The sequence below is a fragment of the Carettochelys insculpta genome, chromosome 2 (assembly GCF_033958435.1).
Source record: "Carettochelys insculpta isolate YL-2023 chromosome 2, ASM3395843v1, whole genome shotgun sequence".
Taxonomy (NCBI): Eukaryota; Metazoa; Chordata; order Testudines; family Carettochelyidae; genus Carettochelys; species Carettochelys insculpta.
In genome coordinates, this window is record NC_134138.1 from 213,181,764 (window position 1) to 213,204,035 (window position 22,272).

Genomic DNA, 22,272 nt, shown 5'->3' on the forward strand with positions numbered 1-22,272 from the left:
TTCCTTCAGTTTCATACAAGACTATCAGACAAGGTCTGATTAGACATCCGTGTGATCCACTGTTCTGTCTCTGACAGAGACCAGTACCAGATACTCAGGATGTTTAAGTATCTGTAATAGTAGATGTGGGATAATCTGCCTGCCTTATTAAATCTCTTTGTGAATTTGTTATATTTAAAAGTATCACTAATAACTAGAGATAAAATCCTACATATGGTTTAATAACCCTTATAATATTTATTAGTATTAATTATAATTTTGAATTTTCTGCATAGATATATACATATCTAGCTCATTTTTGAATCTTGCCAAATTATTGGCTTCATTGATTTGTTTGCCAATGAATGTCTTATCTATTTTTCAGGAAAAAAAGAGCATAGTGTCATTTAATTGCTACTATTTTTTCAAAGCTTCTAGAACTAACATACTAACTGTTAATTGTCAGTGAGATGAGATCTTATTTAATTAGTGTTTAACATATATATAAAGCCCTTAAAAGTAGAAAGTGTTAAGTTTATTACAAACTGCAAAAATCTGCTATTCCCCATTGGTCCTTGTTCTTCATTAGTACGTGGGCACAGTAAGGGTTAAAGAATTTATCACCCACTATGAATGCTGGAATTTGCCTTCGGACAAAAGGAGAGACAGTAGGTAGTCTGTACAGAAAATATGGTGACATTCTCCACTGGTTGTTCATATGTTAAAGTTGGATTATGGGGTAGGAAGCAGTAAGGAAGTTCTATGCGAATGGTAAAGGAAGTGAGCCTCCTTTATCCCCCCACATATTTTTCAGATGATGTGCTAGAATAGCAAGGTATTCTAATAACAATCTCCTTTTCATACATATCAGGAATCCAGATGCCAGGTTGTAGTCCACTTATTCTCTCTGAAGTTACAGGATATGGAAAGAAAATGGCTTCACTTTTGATGAGGTATCTAGGCATACAAAATACACTCATCTGGTATTGAAATAAAATCTAGAAAATCATATGTACTCAACAGACAACCTTTTAGTTCTTAAAAGCTGTATGTCTCCTCTCAAACGTCACTCTCCCAGACTAAATTACCCCAGTTCTTTTAATCTTTCCTCCTGGGTCCTTTTTTCTATACCTTTAAGAATTTTTGTAGCTTTTCCTGAAATATGGTGCACAGAACTGGACACAATACTTGATTTGAAGCCTAAACAATGCAAGTAGAGTGGCAGCTCACTTCTCATTTCTTTCTTACAACACTTCTGCAACAGAGTTACACCATGGACTCGAATTTAGCTTGTGGTCCACTGTGATGCAGCCCCTCCGCTCCCTGATCCTTGTCTGCAGTATTCCTAAGTGGAGTACTTTGCATTTGTCTTTATTGAATTTCATCCTGTTTACCTGAGACCATTTCTCCGGTTTGTCCAGATCATGTTGAATTATAATCCTATCATCCAAAACACCTGCAACCCCTCCCAGCTTGGTATCATCCAACCTTTGTAACTACGTTCTCTCTGCTGTTGTCTAAATCATCACTGAAGATCTTGAACAGAACTGATCCCTGAAGTACCCCACTTGTTATGCCCTTCCAGCATGATTGTAAATAATTGATATCTACTCTCTCTGGGATTGGTTATCCAACCAGTTATATGCCCACTCTGTGCGCGGTGGATAAAAAAGTGATGATTTTTTAAAAATTAATCTGATTTTTAAAACAATTACAAAATCAATAAAATACAAAATTTCTCATTTAAAAATAAGTTACAACTAAATCTCATTACAAACATACTACATCTAAATACACAGTCTCACAAAAATAAATGAATGGCGCTCATCTGTCCAGCATAACTACTAACTCTTGCTTCTTGAAAGTTCTGGACTTTCAGTTGCTGTTTCTCTGTAGACTAAAAAGTAGCATGCAAAGTAAGACACAAGCTGGATAGGATAGTTTTTATTCTGTGTTGATGTGGTGCATAGTGGAGAGAACTAAAAAGAAAAAGCGAGGGAATTATTCATCCCACACAGAGCTTCCTGTATTTCCCCACACTTTTGCCACAGAAAACGATCCTAGCTTCTGGATGTTTGAGAGCCCCTATCAGTTTTTCCAAGGGAATCACTTTGTACACTCCTCCTCCCCCTCTCAAAAAAAAGTGCCAATGAATTCGGTGGGGCTTAATCCAAAATTAAGTGCACTCTATGTACATCAGTCTTTTGGTAACTTGATTTATATCAATGATTTTCTTTGGTGATTTAAGTCGCAATTTAAACCAATAATTGCCTTGATTTAAATTAATCTACCCTGCACCTTTGTTGTAGCTCTGGATAGGCTATATTTATGTAGATTGTTAATGAGAAGGTCATATGTGACTATAGCAAAGGCTTTACTAAAAACAAGATACATCTGCCAGTCTGCCTCCCCCATCCAAAAGGCTTGTTGCCTTGTCAATGAAAGCTGTCAGGTTGGTTTGACACTATTGGTTCCTGTGTCCATGTCAACCTGGTTCAAATGGCTACTACTTAATATATTCTACATGTTTGCAAATGGATTCCTTAATTATTTGCTCCATTATCTTTTCTGGTTGGAAGTTAAGCTGAGTGGTTTGCAATTGCTTGGGTTGTTGTTTTTGTAGATGGGCACTGTATTTGCTCTCTTCCAGCTTCTGAAATCTCTCCTGTCTTCCAAGACTTTTCAAAGATAATAGCTAATTACTCAGATGCCTGTTCAGTTCCTTGAATATTCTAGGGTACATTTCATCAGGCTCTGCAAGATATCTAGGAATTCTTAATATGCTCAATACTCAAATTAATTCTCTTGGCAAGAATCTTGCCCTTAACTTGTCTATTTGCTCTAATGCCAACAGCATGTTGATTAACGTTAAAAACCTTTCCAGTCTTGCCATAGTAACACGTGGGGCATGTTTTGTTGAACAGTACTCATGCCATTGATGTCTACAATATCTTCTTGTAGATCTACATATAGCTGGCCAGAGGGACAGCACCATGTTTGTGAAATGGCCTTGAGAACATATAATGTGTCCCTCTCCTCTTTCCCTTTGTATTTTGCCATTTTGGCAAACTACTACAAAATGGCCACCCAAGCCCGAAAGATATCTAGTTTGTCTAAGTAAGTTTTTAACTTGTTCTTTTCCTATTTCGCTTCTGAACCCGCCCCAATTTCATTGGCATTCACGGTTAGGCAGTCAATCACCATTAGCCTTCTTAGTGAAAAGTGAAATGAAGATGTGTTTAAGCACCTCTGAGATTTCTGCATTTTCTGTTATTTTTCCCTCCTCATCAAGTAACAGGTCCACCCTGTCCTTGGTCTTCATCTGCCTTCTAATGTATTTTTAGGTTTCGTTACCCCTTATGTATCTAGTTTAGTTTATCTCATTTTATTCCTTGGTCTTTCTAATTTTGCCTCTACATACTTGCTGTGTGCATTTATATTCATCTTGCAAAATCTGACTTGAAGATCTGGTTAAGCCGTGGTGGTTTGTTGCCATACTCCCTATCTTTCCTGCACAGTGGAGTAGTTCGCTGTTGCATTCTTAATAATGTCTCTTTGATAAACTGTCAATTGCCTTTAATTGCTTTTCCTCTTAGATTTGCTTCCCATGGGATCTTTCTTACCAACACCATGAACTTGCTGAACTTTGAAATCTGTTGTCTTTCTTACTCTTACCATTCTGTGGAATCATAAACACTATAATTTCATTATAACTTTCACACACCTTGCTTTCCACGTCTGGATTCTCAGCTACTTGCTCCATATTTTGTAAATCAAATCTAGAATAGCCTCTCCATTTATAACTTTCCCCACCTTCTGAAATAAAAGTGAGTCTGTAGTTTGTTTCAAAAACTTATTGGATAGTCTGCACCCTGCTGTGTTACTTTCTTAACAGATGTCTGGATAGTTGAAGTCCCCCATCATCACCAAGTGCTGTGCTTTGGTTGATTTTGTTAGTTTTTTAAAAAAAAACGCTTCATCTACCTTTTCTTTCTGATTAGATAGTCTGTAGTAGACCCTCCACCATAACATCATTCTTATTTTTACCCCTCTTATCCTTACCAAGAGATACTGAACAAGTTTGTCTTCTGTGTCCATGTGAACCTGGTTCAAATGTATGCATTCTTACTCTATAAAACAATACCTCCTCCCTTTTTTCCTGCCTATCCTTCCTGAGCAAGCTGTACCCTTAAATTCCAATATTACAGTCTGTTGTATTATTCTGCCAAGTCCCTCAGCTGCCAACTGTGTCATAGTTGTGTTTATTTTCTAGCATTTTGAGTTGTTCATGCTTATTCCCCATATTTCTCGCATTAGTATACAGACAACTAAGACACTCATTTGATTATTCCCCTCCAGTTCTGTCTTGTGACTCTTTTATCCTTGCTGTAACAGCCCATGCAGCTCCCAATTTGACTCTTCTTCCAGGTCTCCATGTTTTTGACTTACCCGTGGACTTTGATCACCTGCTACCTTCAAACATATTGTAAAGCCTTTCTCATTACATTAGCCCCTCTGTATCCAGATATTCTCCTCCTTTCCTCGGGTGGACCCCATATCTGCTTAGCAGTCCTCTTTCCTGGAAAAGCATCGTGTGGGCAAGGAAGCCAAACACTTCCTGTTGACGCCATCTTTGCAGCATGTCACTCACCTCCTGGACTCATCTCTCTCTCTGTCTGGGCCCTAGCCCCTTACCTTTGACTGGGGGGAGCGAAGAAAACACCAATTGAGCTCCAGACTCCTTCACTCATACTCCCAGAGCCCTGTAGTCGCTTCTGATCTGTTGAGCATCATACCTTGCAGTTGTATTAATAGCCACATGGATGAGTAGCAGGGATAGCATTCAGAGGGCTGGATGATCCTCAACAGTTCTTCTGTAACATCTTGGATATGCGACCATGGTAGGCTTGCTGAGTGTTGAAGTCTGTCACACCCTGTGGGTAAGGATGGGCATCAGTCTGTCTTCATTCAGCTGAGAAAGCTGTCCAGGAGAATAAAGCTTTTGAATTCTTATATCATTCAGGAGCAAAATAGAATGATTGCTGGGAAGAAAAAAACCTCTTTTGGGGTGCAGTAGATAGCTTCCCTGAATCACAAAAGTAGGAATTTTTGAGTGACTTGATTCTTTTACAACACTCCAGGCTCCCGACTGTACTGTTCTGCAGGGAATACTGCTGTTCAGAGGCCATAGGCACCTCTTCACATCCATGGCTATAGATATCCGGTATTTCAGAGGTGTATGGACCTTCTTTGCTGTAGTCAGTCATGTTTGCTTGAAGTAGTCCTGAAATTTGCCTTTTTACTCCAGTTTGCAGGATATGGCTTTATAAGACAACAGTTACGAATGTTTTTTAAAAAAGGGAGCTTTACTGGAATATTGTCCAACACAACCACTCATATGCAAGGAATAAGAAGCAGAAATGTACGAGACATTTTCTCATGCAGTTGTTGTCGCTATTTTAAAAATGGGGGAAGATGAACATAGAAAATTGTGAAAGTGAAATTCCTGGACAGTAATTGTTCAAGATGACATGAAGTGTTTGTGTCTAAGTGGAACGTTATTCTATCTGAGAATAAAATGCTTCATTCACAAAAACTTGTTTAATAGCTGTAGTAACAGAACCTGGGATTCTTTGAAAGAAAAAGTGTGGACAGTTTAGTACACTAAAGGCTAGGACACATGCACATATGAATGATGGTTGGGGTTGCTCTAGTATTCTGGTTTTCAATTTAAATCAGAAACTGATCCAGCATTACTAGAAATTTTTTCAAGAGTGAGCTTTAAAAAGCAAAACAAAACAAAAGTATGTGTGGGGGGGAGGGGAATTGGGCACTTAAACTTAGAACTGAGTTTGTCCATGCTATTAGTTGTAAACTATGGCTTGTGGTTTCCACAGTTTTTATTAGGTTGCTGTCACCAACATCTAATTTTGGCAGTTGATTTTCATGCCTTTTGGATACATAAGCTACAAATAAGGAATACAGATATTTAGTAATTAAAGGCTCTTGAAAAAATTATTGAAACATATGAAGTTTACTTAAGGTTATATAGTCCTATGAATCCATCAAATGCACAGCCTTTTACTTCCAAAAATCAGTTTTAGAAAGTATTAGGCAAATATAAACACTGAAAATTAGTAAAAACAAACTAGAACTTCCATGTGTACTTCAGTTAAGCTTTCATTCTGCAAACAGTTAACTTTATGCATGTGAGTTGAACCACTGAATTCAGTTAAATTACTCTTGGATCTGGATTGGGTGTAGATATCTAGCATTCCATGATTTAAGGAATTTCTGTTTTCATATTCATCTTTAATGTTTAATCTCTTATGTGCTCAGCATTCTGTGAAAATGTTCACAAATCCTACTTAATAAAATGTGAGATCAATGTTTATTCAAATGTATGTACATTAAGCTGCTTGAAATGAAAGATGTTTTTGAAATCTCTGAATTGACTGAAAGGCTTTGATGAGGTATGGTCACAGAAGACCCCTTGGGGTGATCCCCAATGTGCTGATCAGGCCACTGACACCCTCCTTTTGGCTCTCCGGGATTCCCCACCAGCCTGTCCTGCTGAGCCAGACCTCTGGTCTCCCCCAGCCAAGGCACAACACCTGGAAAATCAACTTCCAGAAGGGGTCAAAACCCCCAAATAAACCCATCTTTCTCTGTGCAAGGGAGGGCTTGTTAGGTAATCCACCGTTTTGTCAATGAAAGGGAGATGTGCACAGTGGAGGCCCTCTCAAGGTGGTAACAATTTACCCTAGGCTTGATTATAAATAAAAGCATTTTTATTAAGCAAAACAATATAATTTTTTTATAAATAAAAACAGACCGATTAAAGTGAGTTAACAAATTAAACAAAAGAGAGAGTATAGTGTATTCCCTTCCACTAAGAATCTAGTTACTTGTGAGTTCTTGCCCTAAATAGCTGTTCGTATATTATGTGAAAATTTCAGGTCAGAAATGATCTTACCTTGACTCGCGTCTCCTGTAAACTTCTTTGTTTTTCTTAGAGTTTGTCAGGCAATTTCCATGGCAAGCTGAAGACAAAAAATGAAGGAGCCCCAAGGCCCTCTTTATACATTTCCTCTGTGGAGGGAATTCCATTGTTTTCTTTGTGTAAAAGTATTACTCCAAGATTGAGATTGTCCCATGAGTGAATCACAGCCTCTGTCCTTTTTAGGCCATCGCTGGTCTGAATGTAGACAGTCAAGCTCTTCAGATGTATTTTGGCCCCCATTGTCAGTTAAGTACTGCTAGATCCCGACAAACTATGAGTAACTGTCCGCAGGCAGACCCAAAGCTGGGACCTCTGGAACTTGTGCAGGCACCTCTACAGCTTGTGCTAAAGGCCAGCTTGCTGGCTCTCATCTTAGGCTATAGAGGACACTTATTCTTTCTCTGTTAGGTGGTCTATGTACCACTACATGAGACAGATAACCACACAGGTGTGTGGGTTACATACTTCCCCTAGCTGAGGAAGCACGTCCTAAGCTTTGAAATCCTGGATGAGTCCCCACTTGTAACTGCTCTCCAGCCCCTTCTATCTGAAGTACACTGCCAATTGACTCTAATTTTTGATAAGATAAATGCTCATAGTAGAAAGTTGCACATACACATCACTTGAGAACCAGTATCTATTAGGTACTCTTTACTCCATCTAGATAAACATAGCATGACAAGCATTTGCTAGATGGCCTCACTGACACCCATTTGGGTATCCTTAGTCTCCTGAACCCACTGACTAGCAGCTTGACTCTGAGAGTTGTTAGCTTCTTTTCTTCTTGGCTCCATTTGTTCTGATTTGAATGTCTACTAGTCAATTGCTGATGCTCTAATTTGGGTTTTAGGAATTCTGTAATTCAGTTTGCAAATGTCTTTTGCCCACAATTAAAATATAAAGAATTTCTTCCATTAAAATTTAGTATTACTTGTTTACCAGATTCTTTTGGTATTGGAGGAGTAAATAATTTGTCTGAAATGGACATCTCAGAACTTGGCTGGGTCAGCTACTGCTCAGCCTGCAGATATTTTTCCTTCGTCTATTGTAGTGCCTTCCTCATTGGTGCTGGAAGTAATTTCAGATGCCTTTACCAATTGCAGGCTATTCCCGCTCAATGGCCTTCCTTTTGCCTCTTGTTCTTGTCTAAGTTTTCTCTCTTGTTTGTCAGAGTACTCTCTTTCAATGGATCTGACCTGAAAAAGGAGTGTGGCAAAGGGGATGCTCTTTTTTTTTTTTCTACCAGTGCAATTAATTATTTTTATTAAAGAGCATATTTAATAAGGTTTCATGCCAACAACCACGGAAAAATTGGTCTTGTATGTGAGAATTCAGTTCAGTATCTGTTACCCTACCAGCCTCCAAAATTTCTTGTGCTAATGCATGTAGTCAAGTCAGGCATGTGGAAACTGACTCTCTAGTGTGCCGGTGTCGCCGAAAACTGAGCCTTGAGCTCAGATGCTCTTGTGACACCTCCATGGTTTCTCTAGAATATCAAAGCATTCTACAGCGGATGCTGCGCTACTAGGTCCTAACACACCCTCGAAGCTGGAGGTAGTAAACTTTCAATCATCTTCCTTTTAACTTTGTCAGAAATCTCACAGTCTTCCATCATCTCTTTTGCCTTGTACTCAGCAAGTAGGATAATCTATTTCTCCATTGGGTCTGGGAGAATACCCAAGAAACTTTGTAGTTTAAATTTCACAAGTCACTTTCACTGGCAGACTTCAGCTCCCTCTCCAACGAGATGTCAAGAGAAAGACTTAATGCACGAGTAAAGGCTGCTACTGGATCTCTGTCTAGAACTGGTGTCTCATCTGTTATCCACCTAGTCTGTCTTTCACATGCAGGTGCATCCCCCGCCTGTGTCTCAGTCTAGAACTCTCTATCAGATTGCACAGAATATGCCTGGTCCCTGTACTGAGGTGGTCTTGGCACAGAACCAGTGGATATAAATGGCAAAACCTCAAAATGAATAGGAGTTACATCCCGTTTCTGTAACGCACATTCTCTGCTTGTGTGTATCACAGAAACAGGATATTCAAATTCACAGAGAATCACATCCTTTTGTTTTCCCCTCACCGCCTCATGTTAGTCACATGACCAAAGATTCTAGTAGCTCTCTTAATTTCTGCTGTTCTGTCAACAGAGGACACATCAGTGACCAAAATGATCCTATAGGAATCTTGCAAGGAATCTTGCTTGCAAGTTTCCATTGTCTTATTAAATTATATAAATTCAATAATAAATTTGTAACTAGCTGCAGTATTCCTCAAAAATAATTCAGAGATGAGCTCAGAGCAGTCCTCAAGTCCCTATCTGTTTGGGTGCTAATTTGCAACCTTGATTGGGATAGACTTTACTGTCCTTCTCCAATGCCTTTTGCAAAAAAAACAAAAACAAAAAAAACACTCCCACAGCCATACAGTACTAGAGACCCAGAGTTCAGTCTAAGGAATTTCAGCAGGGATTGACCAGTGTCAGCCTCCCTACATTCAAGTTCCAAAAGAATCTTAAAAAGAAAATGAATTTAATAAATAACATCATAAATGTTATGAAGAAACAAATACTCTATTTCTGGGTTATAAAATAGCTGTGTTCTGTTTTAAGAATTAATGTCCATAGTTACAGTAAACATAAATTTAAAAAAAAACAAAACTAAAAGTAACATTTGAACAGTTCAGTCCACACAAACTCAGTAAGAAAAGATAGAGGTCTCAAAAGCTTAAATTTTGTTTACCTAGAGCCTCAGTTTGTGCCTGTGATGGTCAAATCTGCACCATATGCTGAGTCTGAACCAGCTTTCCAGTTGCTTATAGGGAATCAGCTTAAGTCCAGGCAGTAGCCTCTTTCTCTGCTGTGAATCACTGGTAGGCAGCCAGCTCACTGGTAATACTAGTCAGTTAACTCACAAGTGAACAACAGGCTTAAAGAAACCCTGCTCTCTGGTGTGAACAGGCTTAAAGAAACAGTCTGCTCTCTGCTGTGGCTCATCTTCTCCCCTCTCACACAGGCCTTAGAGAAGCATCTGCCCTGCCTGCTTGCTTGTGAAATCTGAGCCCCAACTACTGGACCCAACTCCAGAAACTTTTGGGTGGAGTGGTAAATCTGCCCAGTAACAGTAACACTCTTACCTCCCCCCACATGGGCCGCTTAAAGAGAGAGCTCCCCATTAGGTACATGGGTTCCATATGCTCTCTCTTTCACACCCCATGACAAAAATTTGGATCGCAAGCATGTAGACCATACTTAAGTTCAACTACAAAATTGATACATGCACAAAAATAGATTTACAGGTCCAGCAGATTTATATAAAAAATGATAGGCTACAAGAGGTATTTTGTCAAAAGGATTCCTGAATTATTCCTGAATTCTGCATATTTATATTCATAACTCCTTTTCCAGAAAGCACTGGGGGGAGCAGAGCCATCACAAAGGCCTCAATTAAAATTGTCACATTATATATTTGTGAGAACTGTGCTTGACAGCCAGTGGATTAGTTTAATATGAAATAAACAAGATTAAAGGTATTGAAAGACTCCAATCATCTGAAGAAGTGGGTCTTACACGTACGAGCTCATGACCTAATAATTGTGTTTGCGAAGTTACAGACTAACATGGCTACTTCTCTGAGACCATTAAAACACTGTTTATAGAATACAAACACGTACAATTTTCTAATTGAAATCTGAACTTGTTAAGAATGAATTGAAAGCCGCTATTGGACAGTCTGAGAGAATGTACACCTGGAACTGGGGAGACTGTTTCGAGAATTGACATATGGATTTTATTTTGTCTTATGTCCTAGTGTTCTTTACATTTCTCAACTATAGTACACATAATAATTGGTGCAACTTTTTTTTTAAAGGACTTTGTTCTTTATAGGTATACACATGAAATTATTGTAGCAGCACATACAAATTGAATACACTTTGGTGAGGAACTTCCATTTTGAGACCACAATATACTGACTCTTCGCAAGGATACTGTAGCTATAATCGCATGTATATTTTTATTCATTCTGGAAAATCAAGCTCTGAAAGTCCTGCTGTCTGTATAGTAACAATGCAGAATGGCAGTAAATAAAATAATAAAGGTGCTAATTCATAGAAGTTGTAAGTATTTCTGCTTTGCTTAACGCTTCCTTTAATTGACTTTTTGAAATGGTGTGTGTACTCATGCTGTGTGTCTGCATTTAATTTTTCTAACCTTCTTGTCTTTCTCTCCCTCCCCCATGAGTCATATCCACTTATCTGTTGTGTCAGGAAGTGTTCTTCTTCTTTGAGTGGTCCCCATGGGTGCTCCACAGTAGGTGTCGGACTTGCCTGGCGCCGCAGATCGGAAATCTTCCAGCAGTTTCTCCTGGATCACGCATGCGCTGGCGCGCGCTGCTCCCCCACATACCCCTGGCCACGTGCGCGATCCGGTCCCCGCCAGTTCCTTCTCAACCGCCATTGGCTGCAGACTGAATCCGCTCAGGCTAAGTCCAGAGTCAGATTAGATAGTTGTTTTCTACATGTAACTTTTTGGTTTTGGTTACTAAAAGAGAGGAGCGGAGAAGAGAAGAGCGGATGTGAAGGCCATTTAGGCCGCCCGCTGCCCTGCAGGCCGGTGATCGCTATTTGGGGTGGAAAGGCACGGATTAAGTGCTAAGTACCCTGTTAACAATAAAGGACTCACCACAATGGCTTCTTCAGGTTTTAAAAAGTGAGAGTCATGCCACGAAGCTATGCTGGCCTCCGATGGGCATAGCGAATGCATCCGCTGCCTGGGGGAATCACACGTTACCCAGAAGTGTTCTCACTGTGCTAAGCTCACAGCCAGGGCCAGGAAGGACAGAGAGATGAGGCGTAAAATGCTCTTGTCTGATAAGGCTCTCTAACCAGACTTGCCAGAGAAGCCTCACCCAGAAGGGCCCTCTGGGTTGCATAAGAGGAAGGCAGCTTCTCTGACCCCCTCAGTGCAGAAACGGAGGAAACTCTCCCCGGCTCGATCCTTGCCGGTGGGTTCAGCGAGCAGGACAAGCGGCGCGCACAGCTCCCAGCTGCATACTCAGGCAAGTGGCAGCACGGCAGCGCATGTGGCAGAGGCTGAGCCTCCAGTTACACAACAGCCGGCACACGTGGCGCCCAGAGCGTCAGCGAGGCAAGCACCGGACCTGGCGGCACCGGCCCCCGCAGCACCAACAGTGCAGGGGCATCAGTCACGGAGCCTGCAGGCGCCGGAGGAAGCTACCCGCGTGGCACCGCAGCTGATTGTGCCGAGCGCGGCGCCGGCAGCGGAGCTGAGATCCCCGGCACGGGAGGGGGCAGTGCCAGCCCTTCAGGGGAGGGGCAAGGCGAAATCAAAAACTCGGCACTGCAGCCCATCTCCAGACAGGGCTGTGCTGCTGTTAGCACCAAGCCCTCCCTCTGTGATACACACGCCGCACTGAAGGCCTGTGTCTCCACCGGTTTATCCAGAACCTCCTTCTCCGTTCCTCCAACCAATGTCACCATGGCTTGGGCCACCTTCACCATTTCTGGGAGTGGATCCCCTGGAGTACTATCACAAGCCAGTTTCACCTCTATCTGTGTCGTCGCGGAGGTCTCGCTCTCCCAGACATTGGGGGTACGCACTCCGTGGGTGGTCCAGGTCTCCATCCCCGGACCCTTGCCCATGCTGCTATGGTCGTCCTCATCATGCTGGACACAGACACTGCAGGCCTACATCCAGGGGCAGGTCCCCCCCGGCCACTCAATACCCCCGTGGACACTCTCGATCGGGGACGGAAACACAGCTGTCTCAAGGGGAGTTAGTTTTAGAACCCCGAGACTTTTTCCTTCACAATCCTCCAGGGAGCAAGTGTATCCTCGACCGCAGGAGCCTGAGGGTTCGAGGGAGGTTTACCCCAGTGGTTCCTCCTCATCCTCCCCAGATGAGGCCATGGCCCCCCGGGATGTCTCCCACCCCCAGATGACCTTAAACAATTTCAGGAGCTATTTAAAAGGGTAGCTTTCACACAAGACATTCAAACGGCAGAGGTGCAGGAGAAACATCACAAACTCCTGAAAAATATGAGACCCCCGGCTCCATCCAAAATTGCTATTCCACTGGACAAAGCCATTATGGAGTCAGCCACTACCATATGGCAGACTCTGACCTCTATCCTGCCTACGAAAAAGAGAGCGGATAAGAAGTACTTCGTCCCGGCAAAGACCATGGAGTTCCTCTTTAGTCACCCACAACCAAATTCTTTGGTGGTCGAATCATCCCAGCAGAGGTCGAAGGCTTCTCAGTACAAATTGGGGGGATCGGACAAAGATGCTAAGAAGCTAGAGTTGTTTGGCAGGAAGGTATATTCCTCTTCTACCCTGCTATTGAGAATGGCAAATTATGCGGCATACCTAGCAAACCATAATTTTGATAATTACTCCAGACTTACTCCCCTCATGGATTCACTTCCGGAAGACAAAAAGCTGGTGTTAAAGGCGATTGTTCAAGAGCGCTACGCAGCATCGCGGACGGGAGTCCAGATTGCCCTGGACGTGGCGGACACGGCGGCACGTTCAACGGCTACAGCAGTGGTCATGCGTAGAGAATCTTGGCTCCAGACGTCTGGTATCCCTAGGGACCTACAGGTGAAGATCGTGGACCTTCCCTTTGATACACAAAAGCTGTTTGCAGACTCAACCGACTCGGTCCTCCACTCCAGTAAGTACTCGAGAGCTACACTTAGAACCTTGGACATTTATACTCCCCCATACAGGAAGAAAAAATTTTATCCTCCTCCCAGGTGAAGTTCTCAGCAAAGCCGTATGCCCTCGGGACAGGCCCAAGGGCAGCAAGTTTGACGGGTATGTCGGGGGCTGAACTATCAATACCATCGCTCAATGCCACTCTCATCTCATGTTCCATCATCGCCTCAGACCGTTCCACTCCCAATGGCAAAAGATCACCACAGACAAATGGGTGCTGGAGATCATAGCCACGGGTTACACGATCCCCTTCCAGTCGCTCCCACCGACGAAGCCTTCCACCAGGCCTCACCTCAGGGGCGCTGCCCACGAGGCGAGGCTCAAGCAGGTGGAGTATCACCTTATGTTCATAGGGACTGTGGAAAGAGTGCCGGAAGAATTCCAGGGGAAAGGTTTTTATTAACGCTACTTCCTAACAGAGAAGAAAACAGGAGGCTGGAGGCCCATCTTAGATCTTCGGGGCCTCAACCATTACTTGCACAAGCAACGTTTTTGGATGATCACAGTTGCCTCTATACTCACGGCACTGGACGATGGAGACTGGTTTGCAGCCCTCAACTTACAAGATGCTTACTTTCATATAACAATCCACCCGGCACACAGATGTTTCCTCCGCTTCACGGTCGGCAAGGAGCACTTCCAGTACAGGATTCTTCCATTCGGCCTCTCCTCGGCCCCCAGAGTCTTTACCAAAACCCTGGCAGTGGTGTCAGCCTACCTGCACAGACAGGGGGTGTTTATTTTCCCATATCTGGACGACTGCTTGCTGAAAGGGGCCTCGAAGGCAGAGGTCTTACGCATGATACGCATCACAGTGGACACGTTTTCTTCGCTGGGCCTAGCTATCAACCTCGCAAAGTCAAAGACCGAACCCACACAAGAATATAGAGTTCATAGGGGCATGCATAAACTCTATCACAGCGAGGGTTTACCTACCCGACGCCCGCTTCCGCGCCATCAGTTCGCTGGTGCAAGTCATCACATACAGCCCCACAGTGCCGGTCTTAACATGCTTACAGCTGCTGGGCCACATGGTGGCAGAGACGTTTGTGGTACAGAATGCCAGGTTGCACGTGCGAAGCCTGCAGCATTGGCTGGTGAGTGTTTACAAACCGGCATCCCACACTGTCCACAGGGTGGTGTCGCCCACGACAGAGGTGCGCAGATCCCTGGCGTGGTGGGAAAACCCCAAGAAGCTGCTAGTGGGGGTGCCCTTTCACCAACCACAAATTTTTATTTTTCTTACTACCGACGCCTCCCACATAGGATGGGGAGCGCACATCGGCGACAAGGTGACGCAAGGGCTATGGTCCCCTGCAGAACAGACACTGCACATAAACATACTGGAGCTCAGAGCAGTGTTCAATGCCTGCAAACGTTTTCGAGATTACCTACATGGCAAAGTAGTCGGGATCAATACCGACAATACCTCCACTATGTTTTACATCAGTCGACAAGGAGGAGCACGATCCCGTGCCCTACGTGCCAACGCAGTCCAATTGTGGAACTGGTGCATCGCCAACAACATAACATTGAAAGCCTCGTACTTGCTGGGCGCTCACAATGTGAAGGCAGATCAGCTGAGCAGGAGCTTCGCACTCACGCACGAATGGCAGATCTGCTCCGATCTGCTACGGCACATTTTTCGTACATGGGGGTTTCCCCAGATCAATCTGTTTTGCCACCCAGTACAACAAGAAGTGTCCCCACTACTGCTCCAGGGCAGGAGTGGGGCGGGGTTCCTTGGGGGACGCATTCATGATTTCATGGAGGGGCCCCCTACTTTACGCGTTTCCCACCACAGCGCTTATCCACAAGGTTCTGCAGAAAGCCAGAAGGGAGAGAGCTCGCATGATACTCATAGTCCCAACTTGGGATCGGCAGCAATGGTTTCCCTTGCTTCTGCGCATGTTGGACCGCCCACCGCTTCTTCTACCGGTGGTGCCGGACTTACTCATGCAGACTCTGGGGTCCATAGTACACCCGCACCCTCAGGGTCTGCGTCTACAAGCATGGCTAATCCACGGCTCAGCTCCTTAGAGAGCGTGTGTACGGAGGGAGTACAACAAGTCCTGGAATGTAGCCGAAGGACCTCCACGAGAAGGACTTACAAGCAGAAATGGACTCGATTTACAGCCTGGTGTTCCGCCAAGCAGTTAGCTCCCCTTGACTTGCCTATACCTGTAATACTAGAATACTTATTGGACCTCAAAAGAGGCAGGCTTTCTCTATCCTCGCTAAAGGTCCACCTCGCCGCTATATCAGCCTTTCGGCATACAGAGGAAGGGCCCACTGTATTCGCCCATCCTATCATTACAAGGTTCTTGAAGGGGATGGTAAACCTGTACCCTCCTCGGAAACCGCTTCCACCATCATGGAATTTGGACTTGGTGCTCAGCACGTTATCGGGTCCACCTTTCGAACCACAGTTCCTCTACGTCTCCTTACAACGAAAACAACCTTCCTCCTTGCAATTACGTCAGCCCGCAGGGGGAGTGAGCTTGCAGCAGTGATGGCAACGCCGCCCTGCATAGTATTCTCAAAGGAGGCAGTAACCTTAAGGCTGCACCCAGCTTTCATTCCAAAAGTTTCTTCGGAGTTCCATCTTAACGAACCAATAGTTTTACGCTAGTTTTACCCGAAGCCTCACAGCTCCAGCAAGGAGGCGCGCCTGCATCTCCTGGATGTGAGGAGGGTGTTGGCCTTCTACATAGACAGAACTAAGTCCTTCCGGAAAACAGACAGGCTTCTAGTCTCTCTTGCTCCCAGGTCAAAAGGAGAAGGTCTCTCTTCACAGAGAATCTCAAAGCACATTGTGTCCTGTATAAAAATGTGCTACGAGCTTCGAAAGACTCCTTTGCTGGCCCTGCCCAGGGCTCACTCCACCAGGGCGGTGGTGGCATCAACAGCCTTCTTCAAGGGCATCGCGTTAAAAGACATCTGTAGAGCGGCGACCTGGTCATCCTACGACACCTTCGCCAAGCATTATGCCCTACATCGGGTATTCGAAGAGGATACCTGTCTGTCGACAGCAGTCCTCTCGGGGACAAGCTGCACATAAACCGATTACCCACCTCCTTGCTTGGGTTACTGCTGGGTAGTCACCTATTGTGGAGCACCCACAGGGACCACTCGAAGAAGAAAGAGAAGTTACTCACCTGTAGTAACGATGGTTCTTTGAGATGTGTCCCCGTGGGTGCTCCACCACCCGCCCATCCTCCCTGCTTCGGATCTCTGTCTAGTGTTTTTCAGGAGCATCCGAGGCGGTTGGTCAAGGAACTGGCGGGGACCGGATCGCACACGTGGCTGGGGGTGCGCTGGCGCATGCGCGATCCAGGAGAAACTGCTGGAAGATTTCCGATCTGCGGCGCCGGGCAAGCCCAACACCTATTGTGGAGCACCCACGGGGACACATCTTGAAGAACTATCATTACTACAGGTAACGCTTACTCTTACTCTTACTCGTTACTCTTTTTGCAAGTCAACAAGAAGCCTTCAAGACAGGGCTCGTAGAGATTTTGAACTATAAGTTTGATCTGCTGGGCAGTAAAATATTTCCTTTGTCTAACATTGATATTCCATCAGTATGTGGGAAATGGCCTTTTCGAGGACCAAGGGTATGCGTGCCCACATGTGCAGCTCTACCTAGATTCCTATTTCCCTAGAAATTCTGTCTAGACAGCATTTCTGAGGAATATAGAGCAGTAGAAATGACAAGAAGCTATGTCTGACACTTCTGTAATTTGTTTTAGCTTTTTTTTAATCGCTGGGGTGAGCTGACCTGGTATTGCACAAAGTCAAACTTCCAGAAGGTAACTAAAATACTTAAAAGTGAACCTCTGCAATTTATTTTTTAATGAAAGCTTTCTTCGTATGGAGACTTCCTAATTAACAATGTTACCATCTTTATCAAAAACCTCACCCCAACAATAAAAACTAAATCAATTCTCTGATCATTACTATGCAAAACAGGTACAGCAGTCACTAATAACTTTCTGGGATAGGATATCCTTAAACTTGGTGATGGGATGTACACTTTTCCCAAATCAGAAATAAACATGGATTCTTGGTTAGATGTTTGAGGTATATTTTCTGTCCCATTAATTAATAGTTTGAGGGTGCATTCCACTCCTGCAACTTCAGAAAGCTCAGATAAGCTCCCTTATGCTATAGTGGCTTATATTGACTGACCCTCCTGCTCCTGTCTCTCCCTGCTGCTATCAGTAAGGAGCCCATGACACTCCTTCCCAGATGACATGGGAGTGACAGATCCTGAGGAGATTTAGAACAATCACACACACCTCAAAAACAGACAAAACAAAAGCCAGCCCTGGTCTGTATGTGTGAGGGGTTGATTACTAATTCTGGTCCTTACTACTTTTGCAAATTGAGTTGGAATAGAATATGCGCAGCAAGGTTGAGCATTTAGATATAAATGAGAGGGGAAAAATACTGTTGGTTACCATAGAAATGGTAATTTAGTTCTGTTGCTTTTTTTGAGTTACTTCCTGTTACAGATATGTATAAGAATGGAAAATACTCCATGTGAGTAAAAGCTGACCAAAGGTTACTATGGATACCATAAGTTTGTTTTTCCTTGCTGTTCATATACTTTAAATTATGATGTATAAATGCAGTGTGTGACATTTATCATTTTACGTATTATACTTTCTCCGAGAAAGAGTCTGATTAGCACAGTAGTTCATAACATTATTAGTGAGAGTGACTTGACTTTTTTTCTGGAGAGCTTCAGTTTAAAAAAAAGTCTTACTGATCATGGGAAGAATCTGGAAGTGCACATGTATTGCATGTTTTCTCTTCACAGAACCCTCTTTAAGAACCAGTTTGGTTTTGCTTTCTACTTTCTCTGGCTTAAGTTTCTGTATCCATTTGGTATTTCAGACTGTTCCGAAATTTGAGACTACTATTGGTTTCTAGAAATTTGCCCAACAGGAAGGATTTCAGTGATTACACAGGCATAGAAAATTATTACAAGAAGCTATTCTTTGCCACTTGTAACATCAAAAAGCTGTAATGCTGAATTTGAATGCTTTTATTCAGCCTTGGGAAGAGATATTCACAGATATAGATCTCTTTAACGTTTGAAGTGGGGTATTTTCAACTCCATGGAGTCCGCTCTTGTTTGTTTTGCAGAAGTTTTCCCATCTGTGTATGCTATTGTAGGATTTGAATGGCTTCACTGAAAGCTAGATACTCTGCTTAGCAAATCTTTGCTGTTAATTTCTTGAATAACCAAGAGCAATCTTTCATTTTGAAAAATTGGATGATTCTGGAAATGCCCTGAGTCATCGCTGAAGAGTTTAAATAGTTGAATGCCATGTTTGTCCTCCACCCTTCCAGAACTACATGAATCACTTCTTTAGTGTTTCCTAAATAGTTTATATGGAAATAGTGTATATTCCTGACTTCAGCTTTGAAACGTTGGTGTATACTCCCAACTCCTGCTGCTGTGGTACGTGTGAGAATTCCGTAGGAATTTTAAACAGATTTGGACTGTACAAGCAAACATTTTGTAACTCTGGCAACTTATTTTAACCACATAAATTTTACCTCCTGCTTTTTGATGTGACAGACAGGTAATAATCTCTTCCTGATTGGCAGAACTGATTTTACTGTGCTTTTGAAATAATGACTTTCCACTTTACTTAAAATTCAGTTTCAGAATCACTATTTATTATTCTAATAAACTATCAAAGGCTAATCAGCTAATCAACTGAAAGTTTGTATATGAATAACTTGTTTTTCTATCTTTTTGGTCATAAGAGAGACAGACCCACAGCCTGCTACCTCAGTCTCTCTGCAGTTTGGGAATGGGAAAAGAACTAACATCAATCATTGGTAGCAGAGGTAATGCCCTGCATTTGGAAGCTCGCTCCAGTTTTTTTCTGCTTTCACAGGGTCCAGAAATTCAGGCAGATGACCTTTGCTGGACAGCTTTTCTGAGGAAATCTCTCCCCGCCCCCCGCCCCCCCCCCCCCCCCAAATTGCTGCCCAACATTTTAGTTCAGTAGCATTGGCTTTCTAACTCTGTCATGGTCCAGGATTGCATTTTGGAGAGGTTGTCTTCTCATAACTGCTTCCCTTTCTGAGGAGTTTGCAGGCTTCCTGGAGAAAACTGGGCCAAAAAGAGCTAAAGACAAAAGAAAAAGGTCTGAGACTCCTCCTTCATTGACTGCCAGATGTTTTGGCAGTCAGCTCTCCTGGTAGAATGCAGTGTTTTCACTCAGCATGAAAGGAAGTATGCGGGACACAAAGAAGCATGCAGGACAAATTCTTTCCCCTTCCCAAGTAGTGCAGGCACAAGTGCAACATGCAAATTAGAAGAACATGCTTGAGTCTCCAGATGCTTTGCCAATAGCCCCTGTCACTGAGAAGCTCAGCTGTTTAATCTCCAAAGGGGAAACAAATCTGTCTGGCCTTTTGGGGACTCTGATGGGCAAATGATACGGATTCTGTGCAGTCTGTTGAACTTCATAGAATCATAGAACACTAGGACCGGAAGGGGCCTCGAGAGACCATCGAGTCCAGTCCTGCCCCGACGGCAGGACCGACCACTATCTACACCATCCCTGATAGACATCTATCTAATCTGTTCTTAAATATCTCCAGCGAGGGAGATTCCACAACCTCCCTTGGCAACTTATTCCAGTACTTGACCACCCTGACAGTTAGGAACTTTTTCCTAATGTCCAACCTAAACTTCCCTTGCTGCAGCTTAAGTCCATTGCCTCTTGTTCTCTCCTCAGAGGCCAAGAAGAACAAGTTTTCTCCCTCCTCCTTATGACACCCTTTAAGATATCTGAAAACCGCTATCATGTCCCCACTCAATTTTCTCTTTTCCAAGATAAACAAGCCCAATTCTTTCAGGCTTTCTTCATAAGTCATGTTCTCCAGACCTTTTATCATTCTAGTTGCTCTTCTCTGGACCTTCTCTAATTTCTCCACATCTTTTTTGAATTGGGGTGCCCAGAACTGGACACAATATTCCAGCTGAGGCCTAACCAGCGCAGAGTAGAGTGGAAGAATGATTTCTCATGTCTTGTTCACAACACACCTGCTAATGCATCCCAGAATCATGTTTGCTTTTTTTGCAACAGCATCACACTGTTGACTCATATTTAACTTGTGATCTACTAGAACCCCTAGATCCCTTTCTGCTGTACTCCTTCCTAGACAGTCTTTTCCCATTCTGTATGTGTGAAACAGATTATTCCTTCCTAAGTGCAACACCTTACATTTATCTTTATTAAACTTCATCCTGTTTACTTCAGACCATTTCTCCAATTTATCTAGATCATTCTGAATTATGACCCTATCCTCCAAGGTAGTTGCAACCCCTCCCAGCTTGGTATCATCTGCAAACTTAATAAGCATACTTTCTATGCCAATATCCAAATCATCAATGAAGATATTGAACAGAACTGGTCCCAAAACAGACCCCTGCGGAACCCCACTTGTTATGCTTTTCCAGCAGGATTGAGCACCATTAACAACTACTCTCTGGGTACAATTAGCCAGCCAGTTATGCACCCATCTTATTGCAGCCCCATTTAAGTTGGACTTGCCTAGTTTGTTGATAAGAATATTATGCGAGACCGTATCAAATGCTTTACTAAAGTCTAGGTATACCACATCCACTGCTTCTCCCTTTTCTACAAGTCTCGTTATCATGTCAAAAAAAGCTATCAGGTTGGTTTGACATGATTTGTTTTTTACAAAACCATGCTGGCTGTTCCCTATCACTTTACTACCTTCCAAGTGCTTGCAGATGACTTCCTTAACTACCTGCTCCATTACCTTTCCTGGTACAGAAGTTAAGCTGACTGTCCTGTAATTTCCTGGGTTGTTCTTGTTCCCCTTTTTGTAGATGGGCACTATATTTGCCCTCTTCCAGTCTTCTGGAATCTCTCCTGTCTCTAATGACTTTCCAAAAATGAGAGCTAACGGCTCAGCTACCTCTTCTATCAGCTCCTTGAGGATTCTAGGATGCATTTCATCAGGCCCTGGTGACTTGCAGACATCTAATTTTTCCAAATGGTTTTTAACTTGTTCTTTTTTTATTTCAAAAACTAACTCTACCCATTTTCCACCAGCATTCACTATGTCAGGCATTCCTTCAGACTTCTCTGTGAAGACCGAAATAAAGAAGTGATTAAGCATCTCTGCCATTTCCAAGTTCCCCATTACTGTTTCTCCCTCCTCACTGAGCAATGGCCCTACCCTGTCCTTGGTCTTCCTCTTGTTTCTAATATATTTGTAAAAGGCCTTCTTGTTATCCTTTATGCCTGTAGCTAGTTGGAGCTAATTTTGTGCCTTAGCCTTTCTAATTTTACTCCTGCATTCCTGTGTTATTTGCCTATGTTCATTCTTTGTAATTTGTCCTAGTTTCCATTTTTTATAGGATTCCTTTTTTAGTTTGAGATCATGCAGGATCTCCTTGTTTAGCCAAGGCGGTCTTTCCCCATATTTGCTATCTTTCCTACATAGGGGAATAGCTTGTTTTTGGGCCCTTAATAATGTCTCTTAGAAAAA

General features: G+C 43.1%; 1 protein-coding gene across 3 annotated transcripts in view; it reads left to right on the forward strand.

The window, feature by feature from the left end:
* Window positions 1-22,272, forward strand: part of ANKRD28 (ankyrin repeat domain 28) — a 200,592-nt gene that overhangs the window by 37,796 nt on the left and 140,524 nt on the right. The gene's annotated exons all lie outside the window — the stretch shown is intronic.